Source organism: Grampus griseus, assembly GCF_964374135.1.
Source record: "Grampus griseus genome assembly, chromosome: 15".
NCBI classification, from domain to species: Eukaryota; Metazoa; Chordata; class Mammalia; order Artiodactyla; family Delphinidae; genus Grampus; species Grampus griseus.
Genome location: NC_139009.1, coordinates 38,596,051 through 38,615,779, shown reverse-complemented (window position 1 = coordinate 38,615,779; position 19,729 = coordinate 38,596,051). Strand labels below are relative to the sequence as shown.

Below are 19,729 nucleotides of genomic sequence, written 5' to 3'. Positions count from 1 at the left end.
CTGAGAGTTCTGTTCATACGAGTTCAGCCAAAAGTAACGGACACCTGCTTCATGCCGGGCACTGGGGACACTGGGCCCATGAAGACACGCTTTTTGCCCTGGAGGAACTCACAGTTTCGTGGAGGAGACAGATGTGTCAGCAAATGGTAAGTGGTCAGATAAGCATTAGCTAACATGAAGAACTCAGAAGCCCAGCACTCACCCTAGCTTAGGGCTTCAAATAAGGCTTCTTGGAAATGACCCTGAACAGAGCCTTGAAGAATCACCCAGGTGGAAAGGGGGGAGGGTGGGTGTTTGGGCAGAGGCGTGAGGCAAGACCCGGCAGGGTGAAACCTCATGATGTGTGCAGAGGAACACAGATCCTTTTTCTAGAGGAATCCAGTAAAACTTTCTGTGTTGATGGAAATGTTCTATCTCTATGTTGTCCATTTCGCAGCCTCCAGTGATTAAACGCTTGAAATGTGGTTAGTGCAACTAAGAAGCTCAATTTTTAATTTGATTCCATTTTAATTAAAATTTAAAGAGCTGCATGAAGCTGGTGACTACCACCTTGGACAGCTCGGCGGCTCTAGGCAGTTAAGTGCAAGGCAGAAGTGGTAGGAGACAAGGCAGGCCAGGAGAGAACAGGGAAGAGCCATGGATGCCATTTGAAGGGTATTGACTTTAACCTGTAGGTGATGGGAAGTCTTTGGAGGGCTGCAAACTGAAATGTGACCTGGGTCATCTCACTAGACGAGGGGCTGGGATGGAGCAGAGGAAGACTGGAGTCAGAAGGACACTGCTGTAGCTCAAGGGAGGAGTTATGAGAGTCGGAAGCATGGCAAATACAGAAGGGCTGGTGGGGAGGGGACTGATTCCAGAGGCTTTAGGAGGATAGATCAGCAGCACCAAAGTGGTCTCTTGGTTTTGGAGGGTGGAGTTGCATCTCTTTCTTGGAAACGTTTACAAGAAAGATGAATTCTTGGGTGGTGGAGCTTGGACAGGGTGCTCCTCCCAGGCAGAGGGACTGGAGGTTGGGAGAGGATCCTGCAGCAGCTGCTGGATTCCAAGGCCCCACTTCCTTGCAAGGCAGGCTCTGTCAAGGTTAGAGATGTAGGGGGAAGAGATACCTTGCTTGGCTGTTGTTTCTTAGTAAATTGAAGGATCAGGGCAGCCTTGAAAACTACTGAGTCAGACTGTAAATACTGATACCACTTCCACAGTACCAACTGCAGGAGTGGGAAGGCTCCCCAAAAGACAGAGAGGCAGTTTAAAGCCTTTGGTAATTCAGAAAACACCTGAATTGTTTAGTAAAGTCAAAGTACCATTGAGAGTTAGAGACTGCCCCCTCACTGGGCCTCCCTGGGTAGAGTGGGTAGAGGGCAGGTTTCCCTTAGCTTCAGGGTGGGAATGGGGGTCCCCAAGCTTAGACCTTTTTAAATATAAAGTAATCAAAGAGATTATCCTCTCTCTGAGACAGGTGGCCAAGATTCCCTCCATCCCTGGTTTCTTATGATTCACTCATTTACTTATCATATATTTATCGAATAACTACTATGTGTCAAACCCTCTGATAGAAGCTGGGACTATTGGGACAAAAGGCACAGACCTTGCCTTAAAGGAGTTTCGTGGGATGATTATAATACAGTGAATAATATTCATTGAGATGCATTGTGTATCGGGCACTCTGCTGGATGTATTTTATGCGGACTTAATTTTTCCAAAACCCTGTGAGGCAGGAACTGTCATGATCCCCAATTTATAGATGAGGAAACTGAGGCACAGAGACCTAAAGTAACTTACCCAAGTATCTAGGACCCACTCATTTAAAACACTTCACCTTAGGAGACTTCCGGGAAGATGGCGGAAGAGTAAGACGCGGAGATCACCTTCCTCCCCACAGATACACCAGAAATACATCTACACGTGGAACAACTCCTACAGAACACCTACTGAACGCTGGCAGAAGACCTCAGTCCTCCCAAAAGGCAAGAAACCCCCCACGTACCTGGTTAGGGCAAAAGAAAAAAATAAACAGAGACAAAAGGATAGGGACGGGTCCAGCACCAGCGGGAGGGAGCTGTGAAGGAGGAAAAGTGTCCACACACTAGAAGCCCCTTCGCGGATGGAGACGGCGGGTGGCGGAGGGGGGGAGCTTCGAAGCCGCGGAGCAGAGCGCAGCAACAGGGGTGCGGAGGGCAAAGCGGAGAGATTCCAGCACAGAGGATCAGGGCCGACCGGCACGCACCAGCCCGAGAGGCTTGTCTGCTCACCCGCCGGGGCGGGCGGGGCTGGGAGCTGAATCTCGGGCTTCAGTGGGAGCGCAGGGAGAGGACTGGGGTTGCCGGCGTGAACACAGCCTGAAGGGGGTTAGTGCGCCACGCCTAGCCGGGAGGGAGTCCGGGGAAAAGTCTGGACCTGCCGAAGAGGCAAGAGACTTTTTCTTCCCTCTTTGTTCCTGGTGCGCGAGGAGAGGGGATTAAGAGCGCTGCTTAAAGGAGCTCCAGAGACGGGCGCGAACCGCGGCTAACAGCGCGGACCCCAGAGACGGGCCTGAGACGCTAAGGCCGCTGCTGCCGTCACCAAGAAGCCTGTGTGCGAGCACAGGTCACTATCCACACCCCCCTTCCGGGGAGCCTGTGCAGCCTGTCACTGCCAGGGTCCCGGGAACCAGGGACAACTTCCCCGGGAGAACGCACGGTGCGCCTCAGGCTGGCAACGTCACGTGGGCCTCTGCCGCCACAGGCTCCACCCGCACTCCGTGCCCTTCCCTACCCCCACGGCCTGAGTGAGCCAGAGCTTCCGAATCAGCGGCTCCTTTAACCCCGTCCTGTCTGAGCAAAGAACAGACGCCCTGCAGCGACCTACACGCACAGGCGGGGCCAAATCCAAAGCTGAGCCCCTGGGAGCTGTGAGAACAAAGAAGAGAAAGGGAAATCTCTCCCAGCAGCCTCAGAAGCAGCGGATTAAAGCTCCACAATCAACTTGATGTACCCTGCATCTGTGGAATACATGAATAGACAACGAATCATCCCAAATCAAGGAGCCGTGTGGATGAAAGGCTCTTGGTGCTGCAGCCAGGAGTTAGTGCTGTGCCTCTGAGGTGGGAGAGCCAACTTCAGGACACTGGTCCACAAGAGGCCTCCCAGCTGCACATAATATCAAACGGCAAAAATCTCCCAGAGATCTCCATCTCAATGCCAGCACCCAGCTTCACTCAACGACCAGCAAGCTACAGTGCTGGACATCCTATGCCAAACAACTAGCAAGAGAGGAACACAACCCCACCCATTAGCAGAGAGGCTGCCCAAAATCATAATAAGTCTACAGACACCCCAAAACACACCACCAGACATGGACCTGCCCACCAGAAAGACAGGATCCAGCCTCATCCACCAGAACACAGGCACTAGTACCCTCCACCAGGAAGCCTACACAACCCACTGAACCAACCTTAGCCACTGGGGACAGACACTAAAAACAACAGGAACTACGAACCTTCAGCCTGCAAAAAGGAGACCCCAAACACAGTAGGATAAGCAAAATGAGAAGACAGAAAAACACACAGCAGATGAAGGAGCAAGATAAAAACCCACCAGACCTAACAAATGAAGAGGAAATAGGCAGTCTACCTGAAAAAGAATTCAGAATAATGATAGTAAAGATGATCCAAAATCTTGGAAATAGAATAGACAAAATGCAAGAAACATTTAACAAGGACCTAGAAGAACTAAAGATGAAACAAACAATGATGAACAACACAATAAATGAAATGAAAAATACTCTAGATGGGATCAATAGCAGAATAACTGAGGCAGAAGAACAGATGAGTGACCTGGAAGATAAAATAGTGGAAATAACTAATGCAGAGCAGAATAAAGAAAAAAGAATGAAAAGAACTGAGGACAGTCTCAGAGACCTCTGGGACAACATTAAACGCACCAACATTCGAATTATAGGGGTTCCAGAAGAAGAAGAGAAAAAAAAAGAGACTGAGAAAATATTTGAAGAGATTATAGTTGAAAACTTCCCTAATATGGGAAAGGAAATAGTTAATCAAGTCCAGGAAGCACAGAGAGTCCCATACAGGATAAATCCAAGGAGAAATACGCCAAGACACATATTAATCAAACTGTCAAAAATTAAATACAAAGAAAGCATATTAAAAGCAGCAAGGGAGAAACAACAAATAACACACAAGGGAATCTCCATAAGGTTACCAGCTGATCTTTCAGCAGAAACTCTGCAAGCCAGAAGGGAGTGGCAGGACATATTGAAAGTGATGAAGGAGAAAAACCTGCAACCAAGATTACTCTACCCAGCAAGGATCTCACTCATATTTGATGGAGAAATTAAAACCTTTACAGACAAGCAAAAGCTGAGAGAGTTCAGCACCACCAAACCAGCTCTACAACAACTGCTAAAGGAACTTCTCTAGGCAAGAAACACAAAAGAAGGAAAAGACCTACAATAACGAACCCAAAACAATTAAGAAAATGGGAATGGGAACATACATATTGATAATTACCTTAAATGTAAATGGACTAAATGCTCCCACCAAAAGACACAGATTGGCTGAATGGATACAAAAACAAGACCCATATATTTGCTGTCTACAAGAGACCCACTTCAGACCTAGAGACACATACAGACTGAAAGTAAGGGGATGGAAAAAGGTATTTCATGCAAATGGAAACCAAAAGAAAGCTGGAGTAGCAATTCTCATATCAGACAAAATAGACTTTAAAATAAAGACTATTAGAAGAGACAAAGAAGGACACTACATAATGATCAAGGGATCGATCCAAGAAGAAGATATAACAATTGTAAATATTTATGCACCCAACATAGAAGCACCTCAACACATAAGGCAAATACTAACAGCCATAAAAAGGGAAATCGACAGTAACACATTGATAATAGGGGACTTTAACACCCCACTTTCACTAATGGACAGATCATCCAAAATGAAAATAAATAAGGAAACACAAGCTTTAAATGATACATTAAACAAGATGGACTTAATTGATATTTATAGGACAGTCCATCCAAAAACAACAGAATACATATTTTTCTCAAGTGCTCATGGAACATTCTCAAAGATAGATCATATCTTGGGTCACAAATCAAGCCTTGGTAAATTTAAGAAAACTGAAATTGTATCAATATCTTTTCCGATCACAACGCTATGAGACTAGATATCAATTACAGAAAAAGATCTGTAAAAAATACAAACACATGGAGGCTAAACAATACACTACTTATAACGAAGTGATCACTGAAGAAATCAAAGAGGAAATCAAAAAATACCTACAAACAAATGACAATGGAGACACGACGACCCAAAACCTATGGAATGCAGCAAAGCGAGACAAAGGGCAGCAAAAGCGAGAGAGAGGCATGGACGTATATACACTACCAAACATAAGGTAGATAGCTAGTGGGAAGCAGCCGCATAGCACAGGGAGATCAGCTAGGTGCTTTGTGACCGCCTGGAGGGGTGGGATAGGGAGGGTGGGAGGGAGGGAGATGCAAGCAGGAAGAGATATGGGAACATATGTATATATATAACTGATTCATTTTGTTGTGAAGCTGAAACTAACATACCATTGTAAAGCAATTATACGCCAATAAAGATGTTAAAATGAAAAAATAAAATAAAATAAAAAAAACACTTCACCGTAAATAGTGGAATAGGCAAACTTTAAGATATATAAATATATATTTATTTTTATTGAAGCATAATTGACTTACAAAATTATATTAGTTTCAGGTATACAACATAGTGATTTGATATCTTTGTACATTACAAAATGATCACCACTGGAATAAGCAAACTTCTGTTGAGAGACTGAATATACAAATGGCAAATGGACAGACCCTGTATAAAAATAGGACCCAGACACATAATCTACAGCATTCAGTCCAGGAAACCAATCCATTAACTACAGTAACCAGCCCTGGAAGCCAGCTTGCTATCTTTAAGCCTTGCAGGACGTCAGACCATCATCTGTCATAGCCACCAGCTCAGGGAGCCAAAAAATAACCCTGGCAACAACTGGCCCCAAACAACTAGGATTTGATTAATAACTGACAGTTTCCCTAATTTTTGTCCCTGCTTCCAACTTAGGACCAAGCAGAGGAAGCCAATATGGGCCTCTAAGTAGTCACATAGGTCCCCCGGCTTCTAGCCTCTCATCTTCAGCTTCCCCAGGCCAGCAGCCTCCAGTCAGGACACACCTGAAGCCTGTACCTTTTCCACCATAAACTTTTCCCATCCTGCCTTTATGTCTCTGCCAACCACAGGTGATAGTGGCTAACTCTTGTTTATTTCCACACTGTAAAGGGCCAGAGAGAAAATGGTTTTGGCTCTTTGCGCCATACAGTCTCTTACCAACTACTCAGTCCTGCTGTTAAAAGTGTGAAGCAGCCACAGACAATATGAATGGGCATAGCTGTGTTCCACTAAGACCTTATCCATAGGAACAACTTGTGAGCAGGACACCAGTTTTGCCAGGGGGCTGATTCCGGAGGCTTTAAGAGGATAGATCAGCAGGACCAAGTGGTCTCTTGGTTTGGAGGGTGGACGTGCATCTCTTCCTTGGAAAGGTTTACAAGAAAGATGGATTCTTGGGTGGTGGAGCTTGGACAGGGTGCTGCCCCCAGGCCTCTGTTTGCTAAACTTGGTTTTATGCTATGCTGCTCCTTTACTAAGAGTGTCACCACAAACTCCAAGCTTCCAGAAAAAGTATTGACACTTCTCTTTTGTGAACGAGGGTTTCCTTTCTGAAGCACTTTCCTATGTAAATTATGTTCCGGGACCCAATTTTCTATGTGTGGAGAGGGGTGTCTTTCCACACCAACAAGCAGTTCTTGAGACACCACCTGCATGTCCTACAATTCAACTTCAATTCTGACACTATCTACCTAGAGATGGCATCAGATCCCATAGGCCCACAAGACTGCCCCCCCTCACTACCCACCCCCATGCCCAGATTATCACCAGTGTTACTGACCGACTGGCTATAGAGTGGAGGTTCCAATGACCACCTCCTTGGACTTCGGACATCAGTTGTTACCTGTACATCTGACTGACTGGCTATAAATCAGAGGTTCCACGACCCTCTCCTTCGGTTTAATAATTTGCTAGAGAGACTTACAGAACTCAGGGAAGCATTTTACTTACTAGATTACTGGTTTATTATGAAAGAATATAACTCAGGAAGAGACACATGGAAGAGACGAATAATGCAAGATACAGGGAAAAGATGTGGAGCTTCCATGCCCTCTCCAGGTTCATCTCTCTTCCCCAATCTGCATGGGTTCACCAACCCGGAAGTGATCCAAATACCATACAGTTGGGATCTTTATGGAGGTTTCATCACACCCGAATGATCCACCAATAACTCCATTTTCAGCCCTTCCCCCTTCTCAAGAGAATGGGAGGCAGGGCTGAAAATTCCAAGCTTCTAATAATGGTTTGGTCCTTCCATCCAGGAGCCATGTAGGAGTCCACCCAGCAGGGTCTCCTCATTAGAACACAGTTCACTGCTATCACTCAGGAAATTACAAGAGTTTCGGGAGCTCTGTGTCAAAAATGGGGAACAGAGACCAACATATATTTTCTGTTATCTCACACCATATGTTAGTTAATTTGGACCTGCCAGATCACAAGCTGTTTGAAGTTAAAGACTATGTTTTATTCATTTTTCTGTTCCCTACAGGGCTTACCTAGCAGCAGCCAGAGCCTGTAGTAGATTCTCAACAGATGCTTGTTGAAATGCGTTGAGTTGAATTAAATCATCACAATGATTTGGTAATACTGGGAGCTTAGAGATTGTTATTCCCATTGTACAGAAGATAAAACAGAGGCTCAGAGAGTTAAGTGACTGTGTTTATCTAGAGGTTTTTGCAGAGCAAGAATTTGGATCCTGTTTTTGAGCCCCTCTGCCTCTTGGGCAGGACAGACTCCTCCCCTAATGAGCTCATTCAAGAGCCCCACGGAGACAAGCTGCTGCTGCTTTTCCTTTGTCTATTTGAATTCTGTGATTTTATAATCTTCTAAACATTGGACATACCTTCCCCCTGCCCCTCCCATTGCTCTGAAGTGAAACCTTGGGGGAATGAGTCGTTCTGTAAAAGCCAAGATGTCTAGGTGATGGAGTCTATCCCTTTAACCCTCAGAGAGTTTTAAAAGGTTTATATAGAAATCTTCCTGACATGCACTGCTCTTGTCTGTCTTCTCCATCGGAGAACCCCAACAAGAATTTATCTCTTTGTGCTAAAACAAAGGCCTTGATTACAGACACCAGTGGCTGAGCTGTGGGATAACTCCAGATGCCCTCATGACATCCAGTCATGTGAAGTGGCAAATGACCTGCACTTCTTTGAGGAGATATATATATATACACAGATGTTTCTGCCTTCCCCTCAGCCAACTCTGGGGCGGCTGAGTGGGTCCCTACAAAGGGAAATGGGCTCTAAGTGAGGATCAACAAAATGTATGAGCTTTAGTGACATCTATGGTGACACTTCAGAGACATTTAAAAAAATGTTCTGTTTCTTAGCTGTGCTCTGGGCAGGTGAGGTTGCCAGGTAGCTTAGTAATGGAGAGGTGTCTGTACAGAGGTAAGCGGTGGATCCCAGTTCCGGAGGCCGGCCCTCTGAAGTGCAGTTGTTTGGAGCTGGGGGGGTGCTTGAAAGGTTGGCAGCACAGTGACTACTGAGGGGCCCTGGGCCGTCAAGTCCTAAAAGTCCATCATTACGGCTTCATTTTTATGTTGAGCTTTCCCTCTGTCCTCCAGACACTAACAAGTAATTCATTCATATTCTCATTTCTCTCCCTGTCCCCCCTCTCTCTCCCTCTCTCTCTCTCTCTCTCTCCATTTCTCAATCTCTCTTTCTCTCTTATGCTCAAAATTCTAAAGGTAAAATACCACAAAATCATAAAGGAACAAAGGGTGTACGGTAAAAAGTAAGTCCTCCTCCCATCCTTAAGCTGCAGAATTGTTCCAGGAGTGACTTGTGTCCAGTTTCTAGATGTACATGTGCTTTTATTTTTACACAAATGATAAAACATCATACGCACTGTTCAGTACCTTATTTTCATTTTCACTTTAAACAATACATATTTGAAACCAGTTCATATTGATACTGAAAGAACTTTCTTTTTCTTGTATGGATGCAATGGTATTTCATTACATGGAAGTACTCTTGTTCATCTAACCAGCCTCCTGGTGACCTTATTCCTCCTACAGTTGCAAATGGCTTTACAAATGGCATTAGAACAAACAGCCTGTGCGTGTACAGGCACACCAGTAAGAATAAATTCTTAGAAGTGAAATTGCTAGCTAAAGGGTATGAGAAATTTACTGTTGGATAGATATTTACGCTCTCCATTTAAAAATACAGTGTGCAGCATGCTGTCGAGGTGGGCAGACAGAGCTCTGTAGGAACACAGCCTCAGGAGAATGTGTCTTCTACTAGGTGGAGACAACCTACACACACCTTCCTTTTCATGACAGTTTGGACTACTATACAATAGGTTTTCAATAAAAGTGCAGAATTCACTGAAATGATGAGTGCCAAAGAAATCCTAAGTGTTTTTTCTGTAGGAAAAGAGCAGACCAGAAATCGTCAGCTCCAGTCCCAGCCTGACCCTGACCTACTGCCTCTAGCCCTCTTACCTGTTCCACCTGCCCCTCAAGTCTTCAATTTTCTCCAACTGCTCCCCTCCTGGCTTCACTTCCTTCCCCTCCCAGCTTAGCCCCTGGGTATCATTTCAACTACTTAATGCCTCCAACTCTTATCATTTTCCCCTTCCATGCCACGTGCTTTTAAACACCCCCAAATTTGTACCGTCTCCCTGCCCCCTCCACTAGGTTACCCAGCAATGCTGGAGAAATCCTACCCTTGGGGAGATCAGAGATTTGAGATTCCCAGGCTCAGCTGGGACAATGGCATGGCCTCACAGTCCTTCCACTTGTTTCTCACCAGTTCTTCCTTCCATTGTCCTCCTTCTTGTGTCTCAGTGTCCACCATGCTGACCACAGCCAGCTGGGCTCTAAGTTTCCCTCTTTCTCCTTAAGGACCCTCTCTGTTATTCCTTTTCTTGTATATCTTCAACTACTTCCCCTTTGTTCATTCTTTTTTTTTCTTCTATAAAACTTATTTTATGTTCACTCTTTCTTCACAGTTCACAAACCTGGCATCTAGTAGATGCTCAATAAATTTCTTTATAAAATCAAATTTATTCTGGTATAATTTACAAATGAAATGGGCATATAAAGTATATAACTCATTGAATTTTGATAAATGCATAGTCCCATGTCATCACTACCCCAATCAAGGTAGAGAACTTTATCACCCTGGAAAGTTATTCCCTGCCTCTTTGTGGTCAATCTATGACCACTCCCTCCAGGTAATTACTGATATGATTTCAATCATCTGGTTTAGTTTTGCCTCTTTTAGACTTTCATAGAAATGGAATCGTGCAATATGTCCTCTTTTGTCTCTAACTTCTTTTACTCAACATAATATTTCTGAGATTTATCCATGTTGTCGCTTGAATTAACATTTTGTTCCTTTTTAATGTTAAATAATATTCCATTTTATGGACATGCCACAGTTTTTTTTTTTTTTTAATGTTTATCTGTTGGAGGACAGCTGGTTGTTTCCAGATTTTAGCTCATAGGAATAAAGTAGCTATGAACATTTGGTCACAAATCTGGATAAATAAGGACTTCCCTGGTGGTTCAGTAGTTAAGACTCCGTGCTCCCAAAGCAGGGGGCCTGGGTTCAATCCCTGGTCAGGGAACTAGATCCTGTATGCTGCAACTAAGAGCCCACATGCTGCAACTAAAGATCCCGCATGTCACAATGAAGATCCCACATGCGGCAATGAAGATCCCACGTGCCGCAACTAAGACCTGGCGCAGCTAAATAAATAAATAAACAAATAAATACATTTCATTTATCTTGGGTAAATCCCTAGGAGTGGAATTGTTGGATCATAGAGTAGGTATATGTTTAACTGTATGAGAAACTTCCAAGCTGTTTTCCAAAGTGGTTATACCATTTTACATTCCCATGAGCAGTTTTGAGAATTCCAGTTGCTCTACATCTTTGCTAACAAGGGTTACTGTCAGTCTTTTAAGTTTTAGTCATTCTAGTGGTGAAATGATAGACATCATTTGGTTTTAATTTGCATTTCTCCGATGATTAATGACGCAACGTAGCTTTTCATGTGCTTATGGCCATTTGTATATCTCTCTTTGTGAAGTGTTAGTTCAAGTTCTTTCACTATTTATTGTTTTTTAATTGATGTGTACATTTTTATATAATCTGGATACAAATCCTTTGCGGAATATGAGTTACAAACATAGAGTAGGATCTAGACATATCCTAGCCCATGGCTTGCCTTTTCATTTTCTTTTCTTTTTTTGTTTTCTGGCTGTGCTGTGTGGCACGCGGAGTCCTAATTCCTCGACCATTAATTGAACCCGCACTCCCTGCATTGGGAGCTCTGAGTACTAACCACTGGACCACCAGGGAAGTTCCGCCTTTTTATTTTCTTAATGGTGTCTTCTGATAAACAGGTGTTTTAAATTTTGATGAAGTCCAATTTATCAATCTTTATGGTTACTGCTTTCTGAGTCCAGTCTAAAAAATCTTTGCCTAGCTCAAGATCATGAAGAGTTTCTCCTGTGCTTTCTTCTTTCTTTTATAAATTTATTTGTTTATTTATTTATTTGTTTATTGGCTGCATTGGGTCTTTGTTGCTGCGCGCGGGCTTTCTCTAGTTGGGGCGAGCGGGGGTTACTCTTCGCTGCAGTGCGCAGGCTTCCCATTGCAGTGGCTTCTCTTGTTGCAGAGCATGGGCTCTAGGGCGTGGGCTTCAGTAGTTGTGGCATGCGGGCTCAGTAGTTGTGGTGCACGGGCTTAGTTGCCCCGCGGCATGTGGGATCTTCCCGGACCAGGGCTCGAAGCTGTGTTCTCTGCATTGGCAGGTGGATTCTTAACCACTGCTCCACCAGGGAAGTCCTCCTATGCTTTCTTCTTGAAGCTTTGTATTTTAACCTTTTCTTTTTAGGACCATAAACCAGCTCAAATTAATTTTTGTGTGTGGTGGTAAATTTATTCTCCCCCATATATTTATCCAGTTGTTTCAGTACAATATGTTGAAAAAGTTTCCTTTCCTTATTGAATTTCTTTGGATCTTTGGCAAAAATCAATTCCTCCAGTAGAGGAAGCTGGAGGGACTTTGCAGGAGGAGGGAGTTTTCTCCTGGTTCCAGTGCTTCTGTTTTTGTTTGTTTGCTCTTGTTGCATGTCTGCCAACCTCATGTCCAAAGCACACAGTTCCTCGGCAAGCTTGCAGGACTGGCCCCAGCCAAGTAACTCCTCACTAGAGTCTTCCTGATGTGGACAACATGAATCCCAGGCCTGAGGCCACCCTACCAGCAACTGGCTCCCAGCACCCCAACTCCCTTGTGCACCCAACCTACTAGCCTCAGCCCTGTACCCCAGGTGGTTGCTTCCCATGGCCCTCTTGACATGGACACCATACAACCCAGGCCTCACACTGCCCTGCTGCTAAGTTGGCTCCTGATGCCTTGACTCCCTCTGCATCCCCACCCATCAAACTTTGGCCCACTTCTACCCTGGAAGCAAGTGTTTTCTACTTTCCCACCAACTGTAGACCAGCTCTGACCTGGGCAACCCAGAGAACTTTTCTACCGTTGAGTGGGTTGAAATTAGGTCTGGATCTCTCTCTTGGGAAGAGATCTCCCTCCTAAGTTGGTCCTTCTCCCTCGGCCTTAGGGTATTCTTTAGAGTGCTACCCAACGTTTTTTCCTTTATAGTTACTCTCCTGTTATAGTTAATAATTCTTTACATGAAACATTTTCTGTTCAAATGACTCTGTGCTTTCTGTCTCCTGATTGGCCCCTTGGTTTGTACATTTAATCATTCCATCATCTCTGTCACCTCGAGGTTTATTTCTATTGACTGATTTTTCTCTGAATTATGGTTCATATTTTCCTTCTTTGAATGTCTAATAATATTTTGTTGTATGTTGAACACTGTGTACGAGAGACCAGGATGATGAAGCATTTGAAAATTAAAATAATATATAAAATAATTATCAAAATTTTAAAGAAGTAGAGATATTTTTCTGGAGAAGATACAGGCAGGTTACAATGGGTATCTTTCATACTGAAGGGCAGCTGCTTCAAAAGGTAGAACTAAGGCAAGAAAGGAAAGGACAGCAGCACAGGTGTCAGAAGAGACATTAGGAAGAATTCTCTGTGCATCAGAACTTCTGCCTGAACATGTAGTGCTGGTGGTGAAGCAGAGGCTAGGTCACTGTTTATTGGGGATTTGTGCATATACATGGTCAGAGGAAGGGTTCCAATGCATCTCTGTAGAGCTTTTTGGGAAAAGCACGTGTTTTGAAGTCATATTTGAGTGGGGTACTCAGTTTCACCACCCACCAGCAAATTACTTATCTGTGCCTCAGTTTTCTCATCTGTTAAAAAAAAAAAAAAAAGTGCTCCCTATCTCTAAGGGCTGTTGTAAGGATTAAAGGGAAAAGCCCTAGCATTCCAGGTCCTTACCTATGACTCTAACTGTAACCCAGCATATTGATGCTTCTACAAATATCTGCTACCCTCATTCAGTTGTGGCTTTAGGGGCCTTCAAGAATTCTTTTACTTGATGGGGTTGGTTACCTATTCCATCTCCCCTCCCCTGACTTCTTAAAACTTCATTGCCTGCCCGACCTCTTCAACATCATAGAAAAACCCCCACAAAACTTCTTCACCTTAAGCTCTCACCCAACCCCTTCAATTTCATAGAAAAATTCTTCTAAAGCTTCGTACTTCCTCTACATCCCACTTCTGCACCCCCAAAATGTGCTCTCTGTATATTTCTGTGATTGTATTTACATTCCTTTAACTTTTTAAACTATTTTTAAATTATTAAAGTAATACATGTGTTATAGACTGAATGTGTCCCCTCAAAATTCCCATGTAGAAATCCTAACCTCCAGTGTGATGGCATTAGGAGGTGAGGTCTTTAGGAGGTAATTATGTCATGAGGGTGGAGCCTTCATGAATGGGATTAGTGCCCTTAATAAAAGAGATCGCAGGGGGCCGCCTTCCCCCTTCTGCCATGTGAAGGCACACCGAGAAGACAGTCATTTATGAACCAGGAAGCAGGCTTTCAGCAGACGCCAAATCTGCTGGTGCCTTCATCTTGGACTTCCGGCCTCCAGAATGGTGGGAAATAAATTTCTGTTGTTTATAAGCCATCCAGTCTAGGGTGTTCTCTTATCGCAGCTCAAACAGACTAAGATAAGATGTATATAATTAAAATATCCAAGCAATGAAAAAGGGTACAAGTGAAAAGTAATACTCCTCCTCTTCCCTCACCAGCCTAATGCCATCCCAGAGATAGACATTTGAATTTTCTTGAGTATTTTTCCAAGAAATATTGTATGCATAGGCAAGTATGTGCATGTGCGCACACACACACACACACACACACCACATGCATATTTTTTTGGTTTTACATGATGGGACTCTGCTCTACAAACTGTTGTGTCCAGTGCTTTTTCCACTTCATGGTCCTTGTACATCTCTGCAGATGAGTAAATGAGGGAGTGCCTCGTTTTCCAACAGTTGCTTGGCGTTCCTCCACGTGGATGTTCCTCCCTAGCTGGATGTTTTAGTTTGGTGTGGTTTGTCTTTCACCACTGAGCTAATCTGTATTTCAATAGTCTGGGTCCATGTTTTCGACGGAGGAAAGGGCAGGGGCTGCATTTTCGTTTGCGTTTTATATCCAGCACCTGGCCCTGTCCTTGGCGTGTTGTAAAAGTCATGAACTAGATTCCATTCCACAGGGTTGCTCCTGGGAAGGCCTGGCCCAAGACCCGTCCCCAGAGGGGTCACCAGCAAAGAAAGTTGGTGAGCCCCGACCCTTAATCCTCGCCTCCTCCTCGTTCAGCTGGCAGGTTAATCCCTTCAGAGGCAGCCAAGACCTCCCTCTCATCTCCTGGATCCTCGGGGTCAGCATGGATATGTGGGCTCAGAAGACCCCTCTCCCAGGGGCCACAGCCTCTCTCTGTGACCCTCTGCCGGGTTTCCCCAAGCCCCTCCTTTGGAGAACCTCCGATCACTGCCCTCTGGAGGCATCAAGTCCTCTGAGAGCCGTGTCCTGCTCCTCCCAGCATCGCTCCCAGGAGGGAGAGGCAGTTCATTTTCTCCCTGAATTCCAGCCCCTGGCACAGATAAACCTTGGGAAGCATTTCCTGAAGCTTCCCAGACCTTTCTCAGCATGAATATTTTATACTTCTGCAGTAAACTAGAGTGTTAGATCAAGAAGAAGTGGTCGGTGCCACACTGCTGCATGCTGGCAAGGAGTTTGGGGTGGGCAGGTGATGGGAGAGGAGGCGGTTTCTCATTTCTTCCAATCCAAGCAGAAATTAGGTCCCTCACCTGAGCACCCAACCTTCCCCTGCAGTGTGAATGGGTGGCTGCCCCCAGGCCAGCAGTATTCCTGCTCACTGGTCCACCTTTCAGGTGCTCCAAGAGATCACCCTGGATGTCTGCTTTGTCATTTTAGTCCATGCCTCTGCTACTGTCCCACTCGCTGAATGCGAGGGCCGCACCTCTGAGACCTCCACATCCAGCCGTCACACTTTACAGAAGGGGAAACGAGACCAGGGAGATAGAGGGACGGCTCAAGGTCATCCTGCACAGTGGGTGGGAATACATTTAGGGATCCTGACTCACAGCAGGGGGCTTCATCCTAACCACTGATTTCAGCCAGAGAAGATCTGTCAACCTGTCACTGCTGCTGGCTTACTTTCCCTTCCCTGAGCCCAGGATAACGCGAGTGGCTAAAACTTACACAAAGTGTCCTGTACTCCTGGTCCCGTTTGAAGTGCTTTACATACATTCATTTTTAAAAATAACTTAACACCCTATGAAGTATACTTTCTACTTTATAAGTGAAGAAACTGAGGACCAGAGAGGTTAAGTAATATACCCAAGATCACACAGTGACAGAGCTGAGATTCAAGGCCAGGCAACATGGCTCCAAAGTCCATGCTCTTACCTTCTGCACCATCCTTCCCCTCAGAATAACAAACTATGTTAGGCTCTGTTCTAAGAGTTTATGTGCACAGGCTCGGGGGCTGCCACGGGAGACAGGCTGTGGTTGATGCCGAGGGTGAGAGGTGAAGACACCCCACACAATTGTTTTCCAACCAGGCCCAGACATGCCTGTCCTTGAAAGGTAAAAACTTCAGTGTGAGCCTTCCTCCCTAAAGAGGCAAACAGTACAGCACTCTGAACAGACACTAAAAACAGCTCTCATCTCAAAGAACCCAGCACTTGTGTCACAGTAGTAGAAGTTAGATGCTGGTGTAACAGCATTTGATGCAAGAAGACTTCTCGCCAGACAGTGATCTCTTTGGACCCATTACTTTGCATTTGCAATCAGATTGGATCACCTCCCATCCTGAGGCTCCCCAAGACTTTCAAGAGTTTTTCCAGTGACCCTTACAGAAAGATACCATCTCCTGAGAAATGCAGTATTTATTTACAGTGCATTGGATCTCTAGGAAACACCGGAATTATCAGTGAAGAATATATTAAATAGCTCAAGGGCTACTGTAAAGCATTTTTCTTTTTTTTTTTTTTTTTTTGCGGTACGTGGGCCTCTCACTGCCGTGGCCTCTCCCGCTGAGGAGCACAGGCTCCGGACGCACAGGCTCAGCGGCCATGGCTCACGGGCCCAGCCACTCTGCGGCATGTGGGATCTTCCCTGACCGGGGCACGAACCCGTGTCCCCTGCATCGGCAGGCGGACTTTCAACCACTGCGCCACCAGCGAAGCCCAGTAAAGCATTTTTCTACGGCTTGACAGTAAAGCTCCTAGAACCAGTTCCTATCTCTGAAATGAGGTGTTCCTTTAGAGTCAATAAGAACACACAAAACCTACAAGTCATGCAGGACACATCCTGAAGTTCTTAAAAGAGAAGGGACCTGAAGATGCCTTCTGTGCTGTGGAGGTAACAATTGATTGATTTTTACCCAAGAGACTCCTGGAATTTTGTCTTTGGACAGGCTGCTTTTTTTTCTTTTAAATGTATTTATTTTATTTTATTTTTGGTTGTGTTGGGTCTTTGTTGCTGTGCATGGGCTTTCTCTAGTTGTGGCCAGCGGGGGCTACTCTTCATTGCGGTGCGCGGGTTTCTCATTGCGGTGGCTTCTCTTGTTGTGAAGCATGGGCTCTAGGCATGCGGGCTTCAGTAGTTGTGGTGCGTGGGCTCAGTAGTTGTGGCTCGCAGGCCTAGCTGCTTCGCAGCATGTGGGAACTTTCCAGACCAGGGCTCGGACTCGTGTCTCCTGCCTTGGCAGGCGGATTCTTAACCACTGCGCCACCAGGGAAGCCCCTGGACAGGCCTCTTTGACAGATGGTGTGGGGATATTCAGCTTTGCCAGGTATGGCAGTGATTTTATATCTCACTCTGCGAAGGCAAAGTGAAGAAGCGCTACAGAAAATATCTTCCAAGTGGCTTTTCGGTTTTTGATAACTATTACACTTCTGAAGTGGCATTTTGTGGCTTCAGTCCTATAAGACTTTAACCCATGAGACTGGACACATATTTGGACTTTGACCGGCCTAATGCAAGGCTCCAACCACTTGGAAGAAGCTGGCCAGAGCCTCCTCAACCTTTGCCCTGTTTATGCAAGTTGCAGAGTGCTATTTGCTTCAATAACACAGAAAGATACAAAGTGGATTGATGATGAATCTGCTGACACACCAGGAATTACTCTGAAACTTAGTCATGAGGATAATGGGAATTTGCTGGGAATTCCCTGGCGGTCCAGTGGTTAGGACTCCACAGCTGAGGGCCCAGGGTTCAGTCCCTCGTCAGGGAACTAAGATCCTCCAAGCCGAGCAATGCAGCCAAAAAAAAATGTGAATTTGCCAAAACCAGTGGAAGCCTTTAAAGAATGGAAAGAGTGCTCTTGTGATAAGCTATAATGGAAAAGAATCTGAAAAAGAATATATATATATATACACACACACACACACACACACACACACACACATAACTGAATACTTTGCTGTATACTTCATAAAAAAAGAAAAAAAAAAGAATGGAAAAAGTGAATAAAATGCCTTGCTGTTCTCCCAAAATAAGAACCTTCAATTAGGACTACTTAAAATAAATACTTGCACATTAAAAAAAGAGTTTATGTGCTATATTCCATTTAATCCTCATCACAGCTCTGTGAAGAAGAAAATACTCTCTTATTGAACACATTTTATAAGCCTCTTCGAGGCTTCAAGAGGCTGGGTAAACTGATGAAGGTCACTTAGCTGGTGGAGTCAGCAATGAAGGGGACCAGAATACGCCACCCAAAACATGCCACTTTGGCATAAGGATCATTTTGTGCTGGAGGCAATTACAAAGCAGCAGATGCAGAAAAAAAAGCCATCTGCCTTCCCCCACCGGGCTAAAAGCAGGATATTAATTTTCATTTGTAAAGTTGTCTCCCTCTTCCATGCCAGGAAGAGGAGGACCCATATTGGACTCAATCACCAGAGACAACTCTAGACTCAGGCCAGACACGGCATCAAGAGGAATCTACGAAACCAAATCTTACTAAATAAAATACACTCGTCTTAAAAAAAAAAAAAAAAAAAAATACACTCGTCTTCTGTTAGTTTCCTCTGATATATTTACCTTCCCACAGTTTGCCACCCTGAAAAGCCTAAACGCCTTTTCTTTCGTCTTATCCCTTCTCTAAAGATTTGTTGTTCTTTGTTAAGATGCCAGATAAGCTCCAAGTTCTTTTTTGTTTTTTCCTTTCTTTTCGGTCCTGCCATGGAGCTTGTAGGATCTTAGTTCCCTGACCAGGGATTGAACCCAGGCCCTAGCAGTGAAAGCACTGAGTCCTAACCACTGGACCGCCAGGGAATTCAAAGTTCTAACCAAGTTCTAACCATCCCTTTGAGTTACTCATCACTGAGTTTCTCCCATGTATATTCATGCTGCATGCATTACTAAACTCTGTTTTTCTCTTGTTAAATTGTCTTTTGTCAGTTTGATTTCCAGGGCTTTAGCTATAGAACCTAGGAGGGTAGAGAAAAAGTTATTTTCCTCCCCTACAGGACTTAACCCAGACCCTCCCTTATACTTCAAATCATCTCTTGATTACTTAGAATACCTAATACAATATAAATGTTAAGTGAATAGCTGCTGGCACACAGCAAATTCAAGTTTTGCTTTTTGGAGCTTTCTGGAATTTTTTTTCCTTGAATATTTTTGGTCCCCAGTTGGTTGGCTCCATGGATGTGGAACCCACAAATACTGAGGACCCACTGTACGTAATAGGTGCTTTTCCCTTCTCTTAAGCAAAGGAAATAATAATGATAATATAACAAGGAAACTGAAGGTCAATCTATGGTCATTGAGAATGACTGTCAGGTCATTTCCTTTGCCATCATGGGAAACCACCGAGGGGGGTGGGGACCACCAACCTGTTTCTGTGAATATTGATGGTTTTGTGGTTTCTGGACATATTGAGGCCTTGGCAGCCGGCACAGAAAATGGAATAATCGTGGACTAATAACGTCTGAGTGATTATGGTAGTTGCACCCCACCTGTCTTACACTTTCAACATCAGCAGATCTGTCCACAGCTCCACTTTTCCAAGCAGTGGAACATGTCTC

The 19,729-nt window shown here is 44.6% G+C and overlaps 1 pseudogene across 1 annotated transcript; it reads left to right on the top strand.

Annotated features, from left to right (window-relative positions):
* Positions 1-15,505: 15,505 nt before the first annotated feature.
* On the top strand, positions 15,506-17,884 carry LOC309834103 (archaemetzincin-2-like; annotated as a pseudogene). Its single transcript has 4 exons — positions 15,506-15,742; positions 16,312-16,656; positions 16,874-17,109; positions 17,447-17,884. The product of its transcript is annotated as an archaemetzincin-2-like (transcript).
* The last annotated feature ends 1,845 nt before the right edge of the window (positions 17,885-19,729 follow it).